Source organism: Stegostoma tigrinum, chromosome 25, assembly GCF_030684315.1.
Source record: "Stegostoma tigrinum isolate sSteTig4 chromosome 25, sSteTig4.hap1, whole genome shotgun sequence".
NCBI classification, from domain to species: Eukaryota; Metazoa; Chordata; class Chondrichthyes; order Orectolobiformes; family Stegostomatidae; genus Stegostoma; species Stegostoma tigrinum.
In genome coordinates this window covers 4981623-5000517 of record NC_081378.1, presented here as the reverse complement: position 1 = coordinate 5000517, position 18895 = coordinate 4981623, and positions in this window count along the sequence as shown.

Sequence of the window (18895 nt, the reverse complement as noted above, 5' to 3'; positions counted from 1 at the left end):
ATGTGAAATGGCAACATATCAATTTCTCAAAAATGTTAAAATACAGCTTGGCCCACTGGACTTTAATTTAAAAAGTATGTACTCCCATGTCACATCACAAGTGATGAATCAAAATTCCCATATTTACATTAATGTAAATGATTTATCCATAACCTAGCTATAGCTGAAATTTGACATAATGGCTTTGTCATCATAACTAATGGAGAGATGGAATTTATCAGCATCAGCACAGCAACATCAGAGGGAGAGATGTGCAATTGGACAGATGTACGAATGTTTGATTAGGAGCATGTTTAGGTCATTCAGCCTGTTCCTTCAGTCTGATGGCTGATCTGACTGTAAGCTCAATTCTGCATTCCCACTGACCCCTGATAACCTTTCACTTCTTGTTTACCAAGAATCTATCCGTCTCCGACTTAAAAATATCTCAGGATTCTGCTTCCCCCACCTTCTCAGGAAGGGAGTTCCAAAGACTAAGAAATCTCGCCCAATCTCCTTTTCAAAAGGGCAACCTCTGATTGTTTTTTAGGAGTGACTCGTAGTTCTAGGTTCTGCCAAAATTGGAAACATCATCTCCTCACGCACCCCTCAGGATCTTATATGTTGTAATTAAGTCACCTGCATTCCAATATTCTTTAAGTAAAGTCAATTTAAAAATAGATGAGTGAGGCGAATGTGATGTAACAAAGTGTAGGGCTGGATGAACACAACAGGTCAAGCAACATCAGAGGAGCAGGAAAGCTGACATTTCGGGTCTAGACCCTGCTTTCTGTAGGGTCCCAAAACGTCAGCTTTCCTGCTCCTCTGTTGCTGCTCAGCTGAGTTCATCCAGCTCTACGCCTTGTTATCTCTGATTCTCCAGCATGTGCAGCTCCTACTATCTCCTGAGCGAGGTGAAAGTGCTTTTTAAGAAAAGTTTTGGGAAGTACAACGGATTTGTAGGTGATCACAGAATGAAAGGAAAACTGCAATGGCTGGAAGTACGATCAATATATATTCGCCGGGCAGTTCAACAGCGATATCCATAGGCTCTCTACAACGTTGTAGGTGTGAAGATAGGATGCACATCTGCAACACCATAACCTGCTCACTCTTCATACTTATTTATAAAATGTCAATATCATCTGGTGAAAGCAAGTTATTAACAATATAACCTGGGAGGTACAGAATTCGGGAATTGAATTAAAATAAGAGAGGCAAGGAGAGAAAGCACTCAAAAAATCCCTTAAAATGGCAATCTTCCTGAAAGAAAATAATAAAAGTACTGTACATATTGATAGATTAGAAAGAAGGGAGATAGAGTCATAGAGTCATGGAGTCACAGCACAGGAACAGTTCCTTCGGTCCAACCAGTCCATGCCAAACATATTCCCAATGAAACTAGTCCCACCTGCCTGCTCCTGGCCCATATCCCTCCAAATCTCCCCTATTCATGTACTTATCCAAATGCCTTTTAAATGTTGTAGCCTTACTCATATCCACCACTTCCTCAGGAAGCTCATTCCACACACAAAACCCCCCTGTGTTAAACATTTTCCCTTCATGTCTTTTTTAAATCACTCACATCTCACTTTAAAAATAGGCCCCCAGTCTTGAAATCTCCCGTCCTAGGGAAAAGGCACCTATAAAAACAAAGTTGCTGGAAAAGCCTGGGATGTTAAGTAACATCAAGGCTGAGATTGGGACATCTTTAATCAGCCAGGGAATTGAGGGTTATTGGTAAAAGGAAAATGAGGTCGAGGATTATCAGATCACAAATGATCTCCTTGAATGGCAGACCACATTCAATGGGCTGAATGGCCTACTTCTGCTCCTTGATCTCATATGGTCTTATAAAACAAAATGGTGGCTGACAGCAGAACAATAAGTGGATAGGCTATCACGGGCCTAAAAGTAAAAGAACTCACAAGTTTATAAAATTGGGATTCTAAATTTCTAAAAGAAAAAGGCAAGCTTTCCACTAAACCTGGGAAATGATACATAATCTGTTCCCTATGGCAGTTCTCAAAAGCAAACTAGAGGATGTACTGTAGACCCCTGTCAGCACACCATTCCCAAGCTGAGACGAAAGGTTGTGTTGTAGCATTTGGCTAACCTTGTAGTACAACAGAATTGTTATCTCTCATGCATTCATTGAGAACCTAATGATTTTTGTTGACAGGGAAATGAGAATATATTTTCCCCATTACACATTGATTTTTGATCTCTCATGCTGAGGGGTTGCCAAAATACAGAGCTTTAATAAGGAGCTGTCATTCAAAGACAACGTAATATTTGCAAAGCCTTTACTCGCGGTAACTTGAACAGTCCAAGGATCTACAGTTGGACGCCATCACCAACTCACAATGCAAGGAAACAGAAAAGAAAAACAAAGCCATGAAATTACTGTCAGTGGTAACAACTGATGAATTCTTTATGTGACATTCCTGTGTCTGGCGATCATGGCGATAGCTTTTATGTACATCGTAATGTCTGAAAGACGAAAAAATGGTTGGCATTGACCCAGTAAAATAAATATTTTAACACCTGCATTTTCTAAAGGCGATGGAGGAATATTATGTGGATGTGCTAAGTGTTTGTCCATTATTATTTGCTGAGAATTCAAGTTTGTTATCAATGATAAATTTGAATTTGAAAGCTATGTAAGTGTAGACATCAAGATTTGTTTTGTAAGATTTTTGACTTAGTGAATATTTAACTCTGCCACCAGGCATTGTGGTTTATAATAGCTAATAACTGACTATTTCAGCTGTTAGGGAGACAAGTGTTTACTGAAAGAGTTTAGGCTCTGCCAAAGCGTAAAATCACTTGGATTGAATAATTAATATCACTTTCTTTCCATTGTTTTTTATTCTTTAAAAAAATTCCTCCACTGCTCTTCCTTTTATTTCTTTGTTATGAAGAGGATGATTCACTTGAATTTGCTCTTAGATCATTGCAAGTCAAGTATGGAATTAGACTGGATAACGCTTTTGTAACCAGAGCTGAAGTGAAGGGCAGCATTTCTCCTTCTGTAATGTAAATATTTGTAATTCTCTGAGCAATTGTACAGTATAGTTCTGCAATTGTCTACAGCCCTTCAGTACTTCACAACATGTGGTTCACTCATGTCCCTTCGGGAAGGAAATCTGCCATCTTTAATGGATCTGGTCTACAAGTGACTCCATCAATGAGGCTGTCTCCCGACTGCCCTCTGGCTAATTAGGGCTGGGCAGAAAATGACATCGATGTCCCTCTGCCCTGGACAAATACATAAAAAAACACAAGTACTTCTGCTTTGTGTGCCTACATCGATAGAAGTATAAATAGCTCTGGACAGGCATTGTGTTGGACTGGAGTGGACAAGGTCAGAAACCAGGTTCTGGTCCAACAGGTTTATTTGAAAACACAAGCTTTGGGAGCCTCACTCCTCCTTCAGGTATTAGTGAGAGAACTGGTATCAGACACAGAATTTATAAGCAAAAGACCAAAGGGTCACATCGCTGATGCTTACAGTTCTTTAGAAATGCGGTGTCTGTGTCAATATGAGTGATCCTGCTTGATTTACATAAGACCATAAGACCATAAGACATAGAAGTGGAAGTAAGGCCATTCGGCCCATCAAGTCCACACCGCCATTTAAATCATGGCTGATGGGCATTTCAACTCCACTTCCCTGCACTCTCCCCGTAGCCCTTGATTCTTTCTGAGATCAAGAATTTGTCGATCTCTGTCTTGAAGACATTTAATGTCCCGGCCTCCACTGCGCTCGTGGCAATGAATTCCACAAGCCCACCACTCTCTGGCTGAAGAAATGTCGTCTCATTTCAGTTTTAAATTTACCCCCTCTAATTTTAAGTCTGTGCCCACGGGTCCTAGTCTCCCCGCTTAATGGAAACAACTTCCCAGCATCCACCCCTTCTAAACCATACATTATCTTGTAAGTTTCTATTAGATCTCCCCTCAACCTTCTAAACTCTAATGAGTACAATCCCAGGATCCTTAGCCGTTCATCATACGTTAAACCTACCATTCCAGGGATCATCCGTGTGAATCTCCGTTGGACACACTCCAGGGCTAGTATGTCCTTCCTGAGGTGTGGGGCCCAAAATTGGACACAGTATTCTAAATGGGGCCTAACTAAAGCTTTATAAAGTCTCAGAAGCACATCGCTGCTTTTATATTCCAACCCTCTTGAGATACATTGAAGCTTTGTTTTAAAAATTCTTCCATTGGTATTTATTGTCCATAGTTCAATTTTGTCAACAAGAAGCTGGGTGGGCTGTGAGAATTCATCACCCTCTACCCCTTAGTTTTTAAGCTATTGGTCGATAAGGCAATTCTTCCCTTGTGTGTTTTTTAAAAGATTCATCTCAGCAGAGTTGTCATTCTCCTGAGTGTGTCTGAATGTGTTTGTTTGGGATGAAATTCTGGCCTAAAGTTTGGAAATGAATCAGCATTATCACTTTTTTAAGAATACGTTTTATAATAAATGAATTATTTTGATGTTATTGAAGCAGCCTGTTGAAAATCACTTTAATTATAGATAACCGTCCCACTTATACAAATGGTGTGAATTATGGCATAGTGAAACTTGATTATCCAAGCACTCTTCCCATCTTGGTTGCAGCAGGAATTGATAAAGATAGTTTGACAAGCTGCCAAGGTATTTAAATCTCCTGCCTTTAAATATTGGAAAAGAGAACTCTTCAGTGTTAAAAAAAGTCAACGTTTGATATTTCACTCAGTTGGTGTACACACGGGTTATTATTACAGGGTTAGTGCTGCAGGATTAATTTCACAAAACAATTATTATTGCAGTGCGCTTTTTTTAAAATCAATTGGAGTGTTACTTTTTCTAAAATAGTGAAGTTATCAATGCACACTTAAGAGCTTTAGTTAATCTCTGCATTACCCTTGGTGAATCCTGACTAAGTTGATATGGTTTGAATAAGGGTTAAAGGTGGTATGTGAGGAGCATACAATGAACAGATCTGGAGCTAAGTTGACATAGGGAATTAAAAGGGTAAGTTCGGATGCATAGAGGGGCACAGATTGTCATTGAAGCTGTGAGGGACCCTGGGGTTGTGTTGGAGGCATGAGGTGCCATGGATAAGTGTGGAATAGAGAGGGGACACGCTGGTTTTTGTCTTATTCTTTTCTCTCGTGGTTTCAGCAAGGTGCCAGAACACAGAGGCCAGACTTCTGCCCAGCCATCTCTACACCCAACATGTTTCTGAGGTCAGTATCCACATCTCATATTTTAACCCAAAACGTTCTGTTGCACCCCACACCTGCCCCCAGACTGAGAAACCAAACTGCCAGCATACTATCTACTGGGCCATGTCTACAATCAGGATTTTACATTTTGAAGAGTTTCTGAGAACTAAGGACAGTTAGTTGGGAATTGCATTGAGGCTTTGCAGAGTGGAACATGCTGTACTGAAGGAAGCTAAAACCCCCTGCATTTTTCTGCCATTTGCACTTTGAAATGGCTTGCTCTCAGATTGTGTGCCTGGACTTAGAATAAATACTTTAAACATTAAGAGTTTTACAACTGTATCGAAGTAACAAAAGGATATGCTGTATGGAGACAAGTTGAATTTTATTGTGATTTTTGAAATTATCGATTATCACATCAAAATGTTTTGTCATGTGCTTTTACAAATTGAATAAATTCACTTGTTTCCTAGTCATAGAATCATAGATGACTGAATGGTGGCTCAGTGGTTAGCACTTCTGCCTCACAGGGCTTATCAATTCCAGTCTCATGCAACTGTCTACATGGAATTTGCATGTTCTCCTTCTGTCTGTGTGGGTTTTCCCCAGATGCCCTAGACTGCTCCCACAGTCCAAAGATATGCAGGTTAAATTGTGCAGGCTGGGTGGATTGACGATGGGGAATATAGGCTGGGTCTGGGTGGGATATTCGTCAGAGAGTCAGTGTGGACTTGATGGGTTGAATGGCCTGCTTCCACACTGTAGGGATACTCTGGTCATTCTTCTAATGCTGTCTGGACAAACTGGACACAGTGTTCACCTTATTTCAACGGTAATGAATTGGCTACATGCCTGTAAAGGCCATCTGACAGATGTGAAAGGCTCCATTATAAATGTATGTTATACTTTCAAAGTAAAAGCATCCTGAATTTTTCCCTTTCTCAATCTCTGTTTTATTTCTACTTCTTCCAATAACCCCATAGATTGCTTTTCTTTCTGATTTTATAATCACTGACTGATTGTCTCTTATTTTTTTCCTCGCCCTTGGCTATGTCCCCACACACCATCTAAAGTGATGAGGGGTATTTGTGTTTTGTCGCTGAACAGCATTGAATGAAACCAATAACCTGCTGCCACATTTCTGCTTTCTGGTTAGTTTCACTCATGTCAGGCCTGTCATTTTCCCCACTGCACAGCCGAGTAAATCCCTGTTTCTGACATCCAGCTGAGTTTCACTGGGAAATGTTAGCCCGTGATGAGGGTTAATAACAGATGCAGATTTACATCCCTTTGGTACATCTGTCTTGCAAAATAAATGGGGTGCTCTCCCAATTTGTTCAGGCATCGCAGCACGTATAAATTTGTTTGTTCGCTAAGCTTCAATGTCTGCTTTTCTTCCTTGTATCTGATCCTTTTCACATCCTTTTCACTAACCCCAATGCAGTCAGCATAGGCCACGACTCACACCCTTCACACTGTCACTTTGGACTCAAGCGAATCAACTGGCAAGAGATACATACACTCAGTGAGCAGGGGGCAGAAAACATTCGTTAGAAAAAGAGCTCAGAAAATTTGGGAAGCTGTAGCATCTTTTATGGCTAAAAATGGTGAGAGCAACAAGATTGGTAATGTTTGCTCACCAACACAAATTAATCCATTCTCCAGTTTTATTTCCTGTTGAATTACTGCGTTATCAGAGCTGCTATGAAAGGTAACAATGATGAGCAACTTGGTACTCAATGTAAAAACGGCTGATTTGTCCATTCCAAAGGAAACCACAATACTACCACCAGCATTAACACAAACTCCAACCACATCGAGCATTACCGGGTCGCAGTGAAGGAGAGACACTCCTGCCTGAAAAGCATAAGCACTTGAATTTGTGTAGCACCTTTCACTACCACAGAGAATCCAAAAGCACATTGTAGCCAATGAGGTGCAGGCACTGTTGCAATGAAGGAGACAGAGCAGCTACGATGAACATAGCAAACTCCCACAAACAATAATGCCATAATTATATGCGGTGATGTTCACTTCCCATAAAGTAATTTTTAAAAAGTATTATCTCCGCTGGAAACATCCAAAGTATTCTTACCAGCAGTATGTGGTATGCCTGGTGGCAATTGTTGTCATGAAATTAAGCTGTGAATTTTCCATCTTTATTTAGGGGCTGACAGCTAACTGATAGTGCAGAACAGGTCAGAGAATGGATCATGTAGACTGCTTTACAACAAATTTAGATTTACAGGGAGGTGACATTCATCTGGAATTGCTTGAAGGATACAATAACTCAACGGATTCTCGACAGTATCCCCTTTAGTCAATCAGTGGAGGTTTTCTGAAATATAAAATAGTTCAGTCTATTTCATAATCTCTTGAACATAAATTTCCGCCTGCAAACCCTGTAATGCCAGAAGCTGTTTGCAGAACATTACTCACAAAGTTTACCATCAAGCTGAGCAGGCAGTACCATTGCTCTCCAGGATAACCTAAAATTCTAATCAGAGAGGATGTCGCCTAGTCTTAAAATAATGTGAAACAAGCCAGCTGGATGGTCAGGAGGGTAAATCAAGGCAGTGCTATTGGAATCTGCGAGGAGAGAAGTTATTTCTGCCACTGTAACAGGGATGGCAAAACTATGCACCTCGGCCCTCTGTTTTTTGTTACACATCTCCAAGATTTTTCAGATCATTTTTCTCCCTCTTGTATTCGCAGACATACCATTTCCCATGTCGCCTAAGGTATTTTTCAATCATTTTGTTCTAAAGTCTTTCATTTCCTAAATGGTTACATTTCTGATAAGTTTTCCACCAGTTTTTAATTCCTGCCAAGTCTTCAAAGATACTTTTGCCGATCATTAAATCCTTCATATCTGTATGGAGTCAGTATTCTTGCTTTTTCCTTCCTTCTCGCCTATCCTCTCATCTTTTATTCTCTCCCATCCTATTTGCAGTTATTCAATTGTTTTCCAGGGGCTAGTTGCAACATTGACCTAACTGTGCTCTTTACTGCGACCGATGGGCTATGCAACTTCAGCTTTTCACTCCATTTCTCCAACATGTTACTTTTTATTAGGCTGTAATATTCGTGAGCAGGCACATCTCAACCACTGTGAGCAGTTTTGGCCTTCCTAGAGACGGATGTACTGGGAACCCAGGGTTGCAAACAGGTTCTGGTTGAATATTTATTTTATTCGTTCATGAGATGAGGGCATCGCTGGCTAGGAATGCCTAGACCTAAATGCCCAGAGGGCAGTTAGGAGTGAACCATGTTGGTATGGGCCTGGAGTCTCATGTAAAAGGCCTAAGTAAAGATGGCAGATTTCCCTTTTTGAAAGGCATTGTTGAGCCAGATGCATTTCTTTCTCCCCCAACAATCAGCAACAGATTCACAATCGTTATTAGAGTCTTATCTTCAGTTTTTTTCATTGAATTCAAATTCAACCAGCTGCCATGAAGGGATTCGAACCCAGGTCTCCAGAATATTACCTGTGTTTCTGGGTTAACTGTCCAGTGATAATACCACTAGGCTGTCATCTGCCCTGTGCACAAGGTTCACAAGTCAATTTGTACACATCAGAATGCAATGCAGAACAATGTAAGGTCGCTGCTCTTAAATACAGAAAACATTCGTAGATTGGATGTTTAAATTACATCCCTGTAAGACATCATATTCGTCATAATTCAGACATTTGTAAATCAGTGATTTCCCTAGACAAGGTACAAAAAAGGTTCACTAGACTCCTGGAATGAGAAGATGATCCTATGAGGAGACATCAGTTTGACTGGACCTACATTCCTTAGGACAATGAGAGGAGGCCTCACTGAAACATTGAAAGGGCTTATTCTGACAGATGCTGAAAGAATGTTTCCTGTGCTGGGAATCTAGGACACAAGGTCAAAACTCAGAATGAGGGGATGACTGAGCTGAGGAGACATATCTTCATTGAGTGGGATGTGAATCTTTGCAGAAAGCTACAGATCCTCTGCTGCTGAGCATTTTGAAGGAGAGGATTTTTAAAGCGAGATGGAGATGGTGTGGGAAGGTAACATTCAAGCCGAAGATCAGACAGTATCTTGAACGACAAGGGGACTTGAGGAAGCCAAGCGTCACCGTCCAGCTCCTAGTACTTGTGTTCTTATGATCAGGAAACCTAAGGTTAAAGATTAGGATACAATGATCCTGTGATGCTGAGGGTTTCCAACAGGAGTTTGCTTGGTCAATGCAGCAGATGGATTTTTCCCAAAGTAGTTTTCGCAGTAAACAAAGAACAATGTAAGCTATGTTTAGTTCGAATGAAATAAGAGACAGAAAATTAAAAGAAAAATGGAACTCCACACTTGTGAAACTAAGTTTATGAACCAAGAGAATGACAGCAAAATGGACTATTATTTAAACAGGGAAAAATTGCAGCATGCTGCTGTGCAGAGGGACCTGGGTGTCCTTGTGCATGAATCACAGAAGGTTGGTTTGCAGGTACAGCAGGTTATTAAGAAGGCAAATGGAATATTGTTCCCCCACTGTTAGAGGGATGGAACTGGAAAACAGGATAGTTATGCTGCAGCTGTACAGGGTGCTGGTAAGGCCACACCTAGAGTACTGTGTACAGTATTGATCTCTTTATTTGAGAAAGGATGGACAAGGTGCAGAAAAGATGCACTAGGTTGATTTCCGAATTGAGAGGGTTGGCTTATGAGGAATGGTTGAGTAGACTGGAACTATACTCATTGGAATTTAGAAGAATCACAGGGGGATCATATAGGAACATATACAATTATGAAGGAAATAGCTAAGACAGAGGCAGGGAGGTTGTTTCCACTGGTGGGTGAAACTAGAACTAGGGGGCATAGCCTCAAAATAAGGGGGAGCAGATTTAGGGCTGAATCTTCATCCAAAGGGTTGTGAACTTGTGGAATTCCCTGACCAGTGAAGCAGGTGAGTCTTCCTCATTGAATGCTTTTCAGGCACAGTAGGTTTTTGAACCATAAAGGAATTCAGAGTTATGGTGAGCGGGCAGGTTGGTGAAGCTGAGTCCACGAAAAGATCAGCCATAATCTTATTGAATGACGGAGAAGGCTCGATGAACCAGATGGCCCACTCCTGCTGCTATTTCTTATGTTCCTATGTTTAGCAGTACTTATCACTTACTACATGTTAAAAATTTACTTACTGCTGAATGCACCTATCCTTATCTTTTTCCTGTTCTCTTTAGTGGGAAACTAATAGACAGATACTTCAACTTTACACCATTGTATTGACTTTTGTACAGCTTTCAGATTTCACATTTAATCGCATGAGTGTGGATACCAGAAATCAGTGGTCCTGATTATTACCTCCCCACTTATAATGCGTGCTGTTAGCCTCACACTACACAAATTCCAAGCTACTTCAATTTTGAATCATACCTAGTATAATATTACAGCTATTGTATGTTGGATCTAATTAGTTTAGAATCTGCCTGCGATGGGTAAACAGAATAGATTTCACAACTGCATCCAAGGTTATCGAGCTGCTGCAAACAGGCGTGGTTCAAAAACATGGATTTAAAATTCTAAACTGTCCAAATTGAGTTTAAGTCTCAATGATAGATATTGATTCATCTTCCCCAGAACTTCTGTAGCTTCCAGACAATCATGGCTTCTCCAACATTGAATATTCACTGGTTTCCAAGCCCCACTGTTTATTCACAGTGTGTAGCTTCACTTGATCTATCACCCCCTGCCAGATCTTTCACCGTTAAAACATGCCTCCAGTCAGCCTGAAACTTGACATCTATTTCTAGATGAAAATCACTCACGCAGAGCTCTGATTCTTCACTGTCCCAAAGCAAGTGTGGCATTTTTCAAGACAAATTGAAATTTCTGGAAATTCTCAATAGTAGTATTGATATCCGAATTGAGAGGGTTGGCTTATGAGGAATGGTTGAGTAGACTGGAACTATACTCATTGGAATTTAGAAGAATCACAGGGGGATCTTTTAGGAACATATAAAATCATGAAGGGAATAGACAAGACAGAGGCCGGGAGGTTGTTTCCACTGGTGGGTGAAACTAGAACCAGGGGCATAGCCTCAAAATAAGGGGGAGCAGATTTAGGGCTGAATCTTCATCCAAAGGGTTGTGAATCTGTGGAATTCCCTGACCAGTGAAACAGTTGAGGCTTCCTCATTGAATGTTTTTAAGGAAAAGTAGATTTTTTGAACAACAAAGGAATTAAGAGTTATGGTGAGTGGGCAGGTTAGTGGAGCTGAGTCCACGAAAAGGTCAGCCATAATCTTATTGAATGGTGGAGAAGGATCGACGAACCAGATGGCCCACTCCTGCTGCTATTTCTTATGTTCCTATTTTTAGCAGTACTTAACGGTAGGACATTCAGAGAGAGAAGGCCAATTAATGTTTTAGATTCTTCATTTTATTTCATCAGACCTGGAGAAATGATAGTGTTGTAACAGGTTTTAGGCAAGTACAGATCGAGGCAAGGAATGAAGGCAGTTGGAGGGGAGAACAAAAAGATGGGGGAAGATAGGAAAGATTATCTTTCGAGAATGGACAGCATGATACTTCTTAATAGTATTTTATGATTTTATTTTCCTTGCATTCTAATACATCTCCAGTGAATCTAAGCCATTATATATTCACTATACCTGACTAATCAGCAATAATGAGGGAAATACTTTAAACTGTCAGTCTATACAGTTAAAAGAACTCCGAGCAAATGTTTGAGTACCATTCTGACAGAGAGATCTAATGGCTTTGCTGACTCAAGCCATAATAAATGTTAGCAATTTTGCATTAATGTCTTTCTTGGCTTGATCTGATATCCTGCGGTCTGTTCAATTTAATATGCTATAAATCCTCAAGCTGTATGATATGATCTTTGTTTTGCTGGCGCTTAATCTTTATGCAAGGCTAAAGCAAAATATTATGGGCCCTGGAAATCTGAAGGATAAACAGAAAATGCTGGAAGTACCCAGCATCTGTGGAGAATTTTTTTTTGGTTCTATGCACTGGACATTGTGGAAAACATTGCAAGGTTTCAGCATGGAAAGAAGGAGAAGTAAAAGTGAGGAGAAAGAAGAAAAGGGTGGTCAGTGTCAGGGGAGCAGTTAGAGTCAACATTTAACGTCCTAAAATACAACAAAGAACTGTGGATGCTGGAAATCTGGAGCCGAAACAGTCATTGCTGAAGAGATTGACCTGGTCTGGCAGCATCTGTGGGAAGAAAGCAGGGTTTACCCTTTCAAGTCTGGTATGATGTTGTTAAACTTGAAAGGGCGCAGTAAAGATTTACAAAGATGTAGCTAGGAATAGCTGATTTGAGCTACAGGGAGAGGGTGAGTAGGCTGGGGTTCTTTTCCATGGAGAGTCAGGGGTTAAGGGGTGACCTAAGAGAGGTTTATAAAATCAGGAGGGCCATGGACAGGGAGAATAGCCAAGGTCTTTTCCCCAGGGTAAGGGAGTCCGAAGCTAGAGGGCATAGGTATAAGGTGAGAGGGTCAAGATTTAAAAGGAGCCTAAGGGGCAACTTTTTCACACAGAGAATAGTTGGCGTATGGAATAAGCTGCCAGAGGATGGAGTGGTGGCTGGTATAATTACAACATTTAAAAGGCATCTGGATGGGTACGTGAATGGGAAGGGGTTAGAGGGATATGGCCCAAAAACTGACAAATGAGACTAAATAAATTTAGGATACCTGGTCAGCATGGACGAGTTGGACAAAAGGGTCTGTCACCATGCAGTACATCTTTAGGATTCTATGTCTGTTCTCCAGAAGAAAAGTCACATTAGAATGGAGATGTTCACTTTGTTTCTTTCTCCGCATATGCCACCAGAACTGCTGAGTTTCATTTCCACTAAATGCCTTCCTAAAAGTCGCAAGGGTGATGGTGCCAGGTAAGAGGAGATGGTGACGCATAAAGGAGCAGAAGTAGGGGGTGGAGAGGTGTAAATGGGCAAAGACCAGATGTAATACTGTATACAGAACATATTTAAACTGAAAGATCCTTCAATCCTTGCTCTTACAGGAGACTTCATGCTCAGTTGAACTGCAATGTGCTATTTGTGTCGCTCTTTTATAATGGAGGTTAAATGCTGACTGAATTCTAAAGATCAGTTGTTGTTGCAGTAAAATAAGAGCTGATCCAGTTGTAACATACTTGCATGTAATTTTCAAAACAGCTCCTGTTTAGAACTTTCCCATCTCTCAGGGTTACCCCAGTGCGGCAGTGCTGAGCCAGGGAGATGCTTGGTCAGGACTGGATTATCTGTCACTGGCAAATCTCGTACCAATTACATGTCACCCCTGTTTTATGAAATGGAAGAGCATCACACATTTGACAGTAGACGCCAATTCTTCAGAAAAGTGGAGTTGGACTTTCAGTCAGTGACATACCAAGTAATGCAGAACAGTTGGGAGAAGGTGGATCACACATCCTCTCCCCCAGCAGTCAGTTCCTGTATTCTGGAATTTAAAGACAAAATTGCACAGACATCCACATTGAAATCTGCTGAGGAAGGTTAAGTCCAGAAGGCAAACGCGTGGACTGGAGCTTATGAACAAGAAATGCCGGCCCAGCCTGCAATGCCCACAATTCATGAGTGAACTAACAAAAGTGTGAGCTAAATGTGGTGGGTGGCTGGACCTTAGACATAAAAGTAGATGTAGGCCATTCAGCCCACTGAGTCTGCTTCATCATTCAATGAGATTATGCCTGATCTGATCATCCTCAGATGCATTTCCCTCCCATTTCCCCATAATCCTCATTTCCCCTATTGCTTACAAATCTGTCTGTCTCAGCTTTGAATATACTTAATGACCCAGACTCTACAGCCCTCTACAGTAAAGAATTCTACAGATTTTGTCCCCTTCAAGAGAGCAAACTGTTCCTCATTTCAGTCTTAAATGCACAACCCCTTATTATGACCCCAGTCATAGACTCTGCTACAAGGGGAAACCATCTTTCCACACCTTCTCAGCCCAGTCTCCAAAAGAATCTTACATGTTTCAATCAGATCACCTCCTATTCTTCTAAATTCCAACTAGTACAGGCCCAATCTTCTCAATCTCCCCTCATAAGATTCCCCTCCATACTGGGAATTAGCCTAGTGAACTTTCTCTGGACTGCCTCCAAAGCGAGTATATCTTTCCCTAGATAAGGGACTTAAACTGTTCACAGTATTCCAGCTGTGATCTGACTAGTGCCTTGTAAAGTTTTAAAAACACTTGCCTGCTTTTATATTCTATTTGCTGTGAGGAAAAAAAGGACAACGTTTCATTTGCCTTCTCTATTACCTGCTGAACTTTGAGACAGGTTTTTTGTGATTTGGGGTCTTTGCTCATTCGTTTAACCTGTCAATACCCCTCTGCAGAATCTTTGGGTCATACTCACCCATTACCTTTACACATTCATGTAACATCTGCAAGCTGTACATTCATTCATTTACCTCGCTCAAGTCACTAATTTATGGTGGGAATAATTGTGGTCCCCGCATTGATCCCTGGTGCGCTCCACTAGTTACATGAGTTGCCAGCCTGAAAAGTTCCCCATTTATGCCAAATCTCTGTTTTCTATTAGTTGGCCGGTCCTCTATCCAACCTAATATACTCCCACAAATATCATAGCTGCTACCTTATTACATAGCCTAATGTGTGGTACCTTATCAAATGGGCTTCTGATAATTCAAATGTATTACATCTATTCCTTTCCCATTTATCTGCCATACATGTTCCTTCCTCAAAAAATTTTAGTAATTTTTTCAGGCAAGATTTCCCCTTCATCAATACTCGGTCTGCTTGATGATATTATGTATTTCTCAATAACTGCTCTTATGCTGTTTATAATTGATTCTAGTGTTTTTCCAGTAGCGGAGGCTAAGCTAACTAGTCTGTTATCCACATTCTGATCACTTATCCTGCAATATCAACACCCTTTCTCCTTCAGCACTCCAACACTAACCCCCCACCACCCAACTACTAAATTAATGCTGAGCCCCTCCACACATCACATCAGCTCTGTTGAAGAGTCCTCTAGACTCAAAATGTTAGTTTGGTCTCTCTCCATGGATGCTGCTGGGCCTGCTGTGGTTGCCAGTATTTTTTGTTTTCAGTTCAGATTCCCGCATCTGCAGTAATTTGCTCCCACCTGGCCTGTTATCTGTCTTTTGTTTCTTTTCTTTCTAAAATAAATGTGTTACTTGGCAGTATTCCAGTCCTCCGGGACTTTTCCCGAAACTAAGGATTTTTGGAAAATTATTACCAGTATACCTAATACGTCTGTAGCTACTTCCTTCAAATCCTAGGATCTAACCCATCAGGGCAATGAGAGTGTGTTAATCTTTAGCCCCCAGTATTCACTCCAGCACCTCTTCTCTAGTGATCATTATTACATTAATTTCCTCTCATCCTATTGTTCCATGAAAACTTAGTCATTTCGGGATACTACTTACATCATCTACTTAAAGACTGATGCAAAGTATTTATTCCTCTCCTCTGCCATTCCCTGGTTCCCCATTCTGATTTCCCCAGCTTCATTCTCTAAGGGGCCAATGTTCACTCTGGCTTCTCTCTCCCTTTTTACATATTTAAAGAAACTCTTGCTGCCTGTCTTGATATTACTTGCCAGTTTAACTTCAAAGTTTATTTTCTCCTTTTTTTGGTTTTCTTTCATTCTTAAAACTTTCCTAAATCTCTGAAATTTCCCTGAATATTTAATTCTCCTTATGTGCATGTCTCCATAATGTCTACAAGATCATACCCATTAACCTGTATTTGTACCGTGAATTCAATTATTCTGCTCTGAATACTACACACACTCCAGTTTAAAAAAGTTTATTTTGCCTTTTACCATTGTTTCCCCCTTTGATCTTATTTACTGATGCTTTTCTATGTTTGTATACTCTTTCCCTTCTTGTTCTACTCTGGGCACCATAATCTAAGGCTCAGTGTTTAACTCTGCTGCCTCACAGAGCCGGAGATCCAGGTTCAATTCACCCTCAAGCGACAGTGTGTGTGGATTTTTTTTGCACATTCTCCCCGTATCTGTGCGGGTTTCCTCTCAAAGTCCAAAGGTGCACAGCTTAGGTGGATTGGCCGTGCTAAATTGCACACTGTGTGCAGGGATGTGCTGGTTACGTGGATTGGCCGTGGGTTATAGGGTAGCAGTGTGGGTGTGGATGGAATGCTTTTCGGAGGAGCAGTGTGGAATCAGTGGACCGAATGGCTTGCTTCCAGTCAGTAAGGATTCTATAATTCTATGGCCCCTTAACGAAGCCACATCCTCTTGCTTTGTAAACCTACATTTCTGCTCTCCCCCCTCCCCCCAAAACCACTATGGTGCTGTACACCATTTTTATATCAGATTTGAGGCAATCTGTAGCTCATGAGGGACGAAATCCATTCTGTTTGAACTCTGATTCTGTTTAATGTATGATTTACATATCACAGCCAAGTTACATCAACACTTGTATCATCAAGTGCCAAACAAAAAAGGCCCAGAACTCCCTCTCCAGGAAAAATGCAAAGAGCTGTTTTAACCTCTTCAGGCTTGTTATATTGTATACTAAACTATTTGCTCTCATTTGTCAGCCAAGACATTAGGACAGTATGGGGCAGCGATATTCTTAATCCCACTCCATCAGTGAATAACAAGAGACATGTTCCCACACTGCCTTTTACCCAAATGATCTCAGTAATGACCTTATCCTCGGCTAAACATTTGGGCAATAATTTACTGTATAATCCTCAAGCATGGCCAAATACTTTAGTTCCTGCTTAGGTACTGAGCTAAGCATTACTGATACTATTTATTTAATTCTATTTACCAACCGGAAGCTGCTCTTCACAATGTTGTGTCACAGTGTTTAACTATTTATTCCATGCCTTCCCACTGCTGCGTTAAAGTGAGTGAGGTGTTGGGAGTCAGGTTGGAATAATAGCCTGATATCCTCTAACATCAAGCATCGGGACCTTTCATTCCAATGATAAAGGAAGCTGTGCTGAGGTGAGAATTACCCAGGCAGTGCTGGATGACTGAATCATTGGATTTAAGTGCATTCAAAGATTTACTAAGGAGTGGACTATTTTACACCTTGACAAGTCTGATGGAGTATTGCAATAACAAAAGTACAGCTGAACTAATGGCTCTCAGGTCATGCACATTACCTTAAATCCCTCCTTCTTCTGCCACAGATCAATGGGAGAAGACCAGAAGGCAACTTACTCACATTATGACAAAATGAGTTAATATCATGGAATGCAACACCAATACCTTGTTATTGAATTAAAACAGGAATAGGATTGAGTCAAAGCAGCACTGTCAGTCTTTTTTTGATAGTATTTTTCTTTGTAAATAGTTACCTTGTGCCTAGGATGGTGCCAGGGAAGGTGAGTTTGTACTTTTCACTATACTCCTGTATTTCTGTACACATGACAATGAACTTACTTCTAATTCTAACTCTTAATTCAGAACACTTCTCATCTTCAGCAGGAGGGCTGTTGACACTGTGTCATTAAGTCTACTCAAGGTCAAGATAGATTTTTAATCAGTAAGGGAACTGAGGATATGGGGATAAGGCAGCAGAGTGGAGCTGAGGATTATCAGATCAGCCATGATCTCACTGAATGGTGGCGAAGACATGAGTGAGAGGAAAGGAGAATATCTTGTTTCTTGAAGTCTCCTTGGTCTGAGGCAGACCCTCAGGATCAAGGGTGATGAGCTCCCCCTACTGGATGGAGGGATCTGAGCTGTTTGGTCAGGCCCATGCACCATCTACAGGTTGCCACTTGCAGAGTGAAGGGTGTTTGAAAGTCACATAGACAGGCTTGTGGCAGGTTTTTGTGCTCCCTCCATCACCCCAATATCAGCTCCACAAGTTGTTGACAAAGACCTGTGCAGTGTTTAGGGGTTTTCCAAAAAGAAGCTTCTCCATTTTGACTATTGAACTCCCATGAGTTGAAGGGAAATGTTTAACCCTCAAGGTCACCCTGAGGACTTCCCTAAATCATTTTCACTGCCCTCTGTAACTGATTTCTTAGGAGATCATTTGCTACAGGAATCTAATGTTTCGTAGGAATCTGAACAAGATGTTTGAAATCTGTCTCATTATTGAGGGAATCAAGGACCATGTGGAAAAGGCAGGGAAGTAGTGTTGAGGATTATCAGTGCAGCCATGATCTCACTGAGCAGCAGAGAGATGGGCCAAATGGCCTGCTTCGACTTTTACATTTTATCATCTTATGGTCTTCCGTTTTGACCAGTGAGGCTGGTTTCAAGTGATTTTCAAGTAATTTTGCAACATTGTATTTTTACATCTCAGAACTATTATGCCCTTCCCACTATTTTTCAATCACGGCTGCGTATGTCACTGGAAGACACAACATTTGCTGCACATCCCTAATTCCCCTGGAACTGAGTGTCTTACTCAGCCATTCCCGAGGGCAGTTACCTGCTGTGTGCCTGTTGTCACTTGTTCACCAGCCTGGGCAAACATGGCAATTCTCCTTCCTGAAGCTACAGCAACAAACTGATGGGTGTTGTCACAACTGATGACCGCTTTCTCATTGCTTCCAGTTCCCGAATTATTGAATTGAATTGGAATCCCAGTTACTGCCATGATAGGTCTCTCATTGCCTCCTAGTGCAGGCACAGTGATCAGAAATCGCTGAGCAATCTGCTCTGACATCTGTGCATCCTACCTA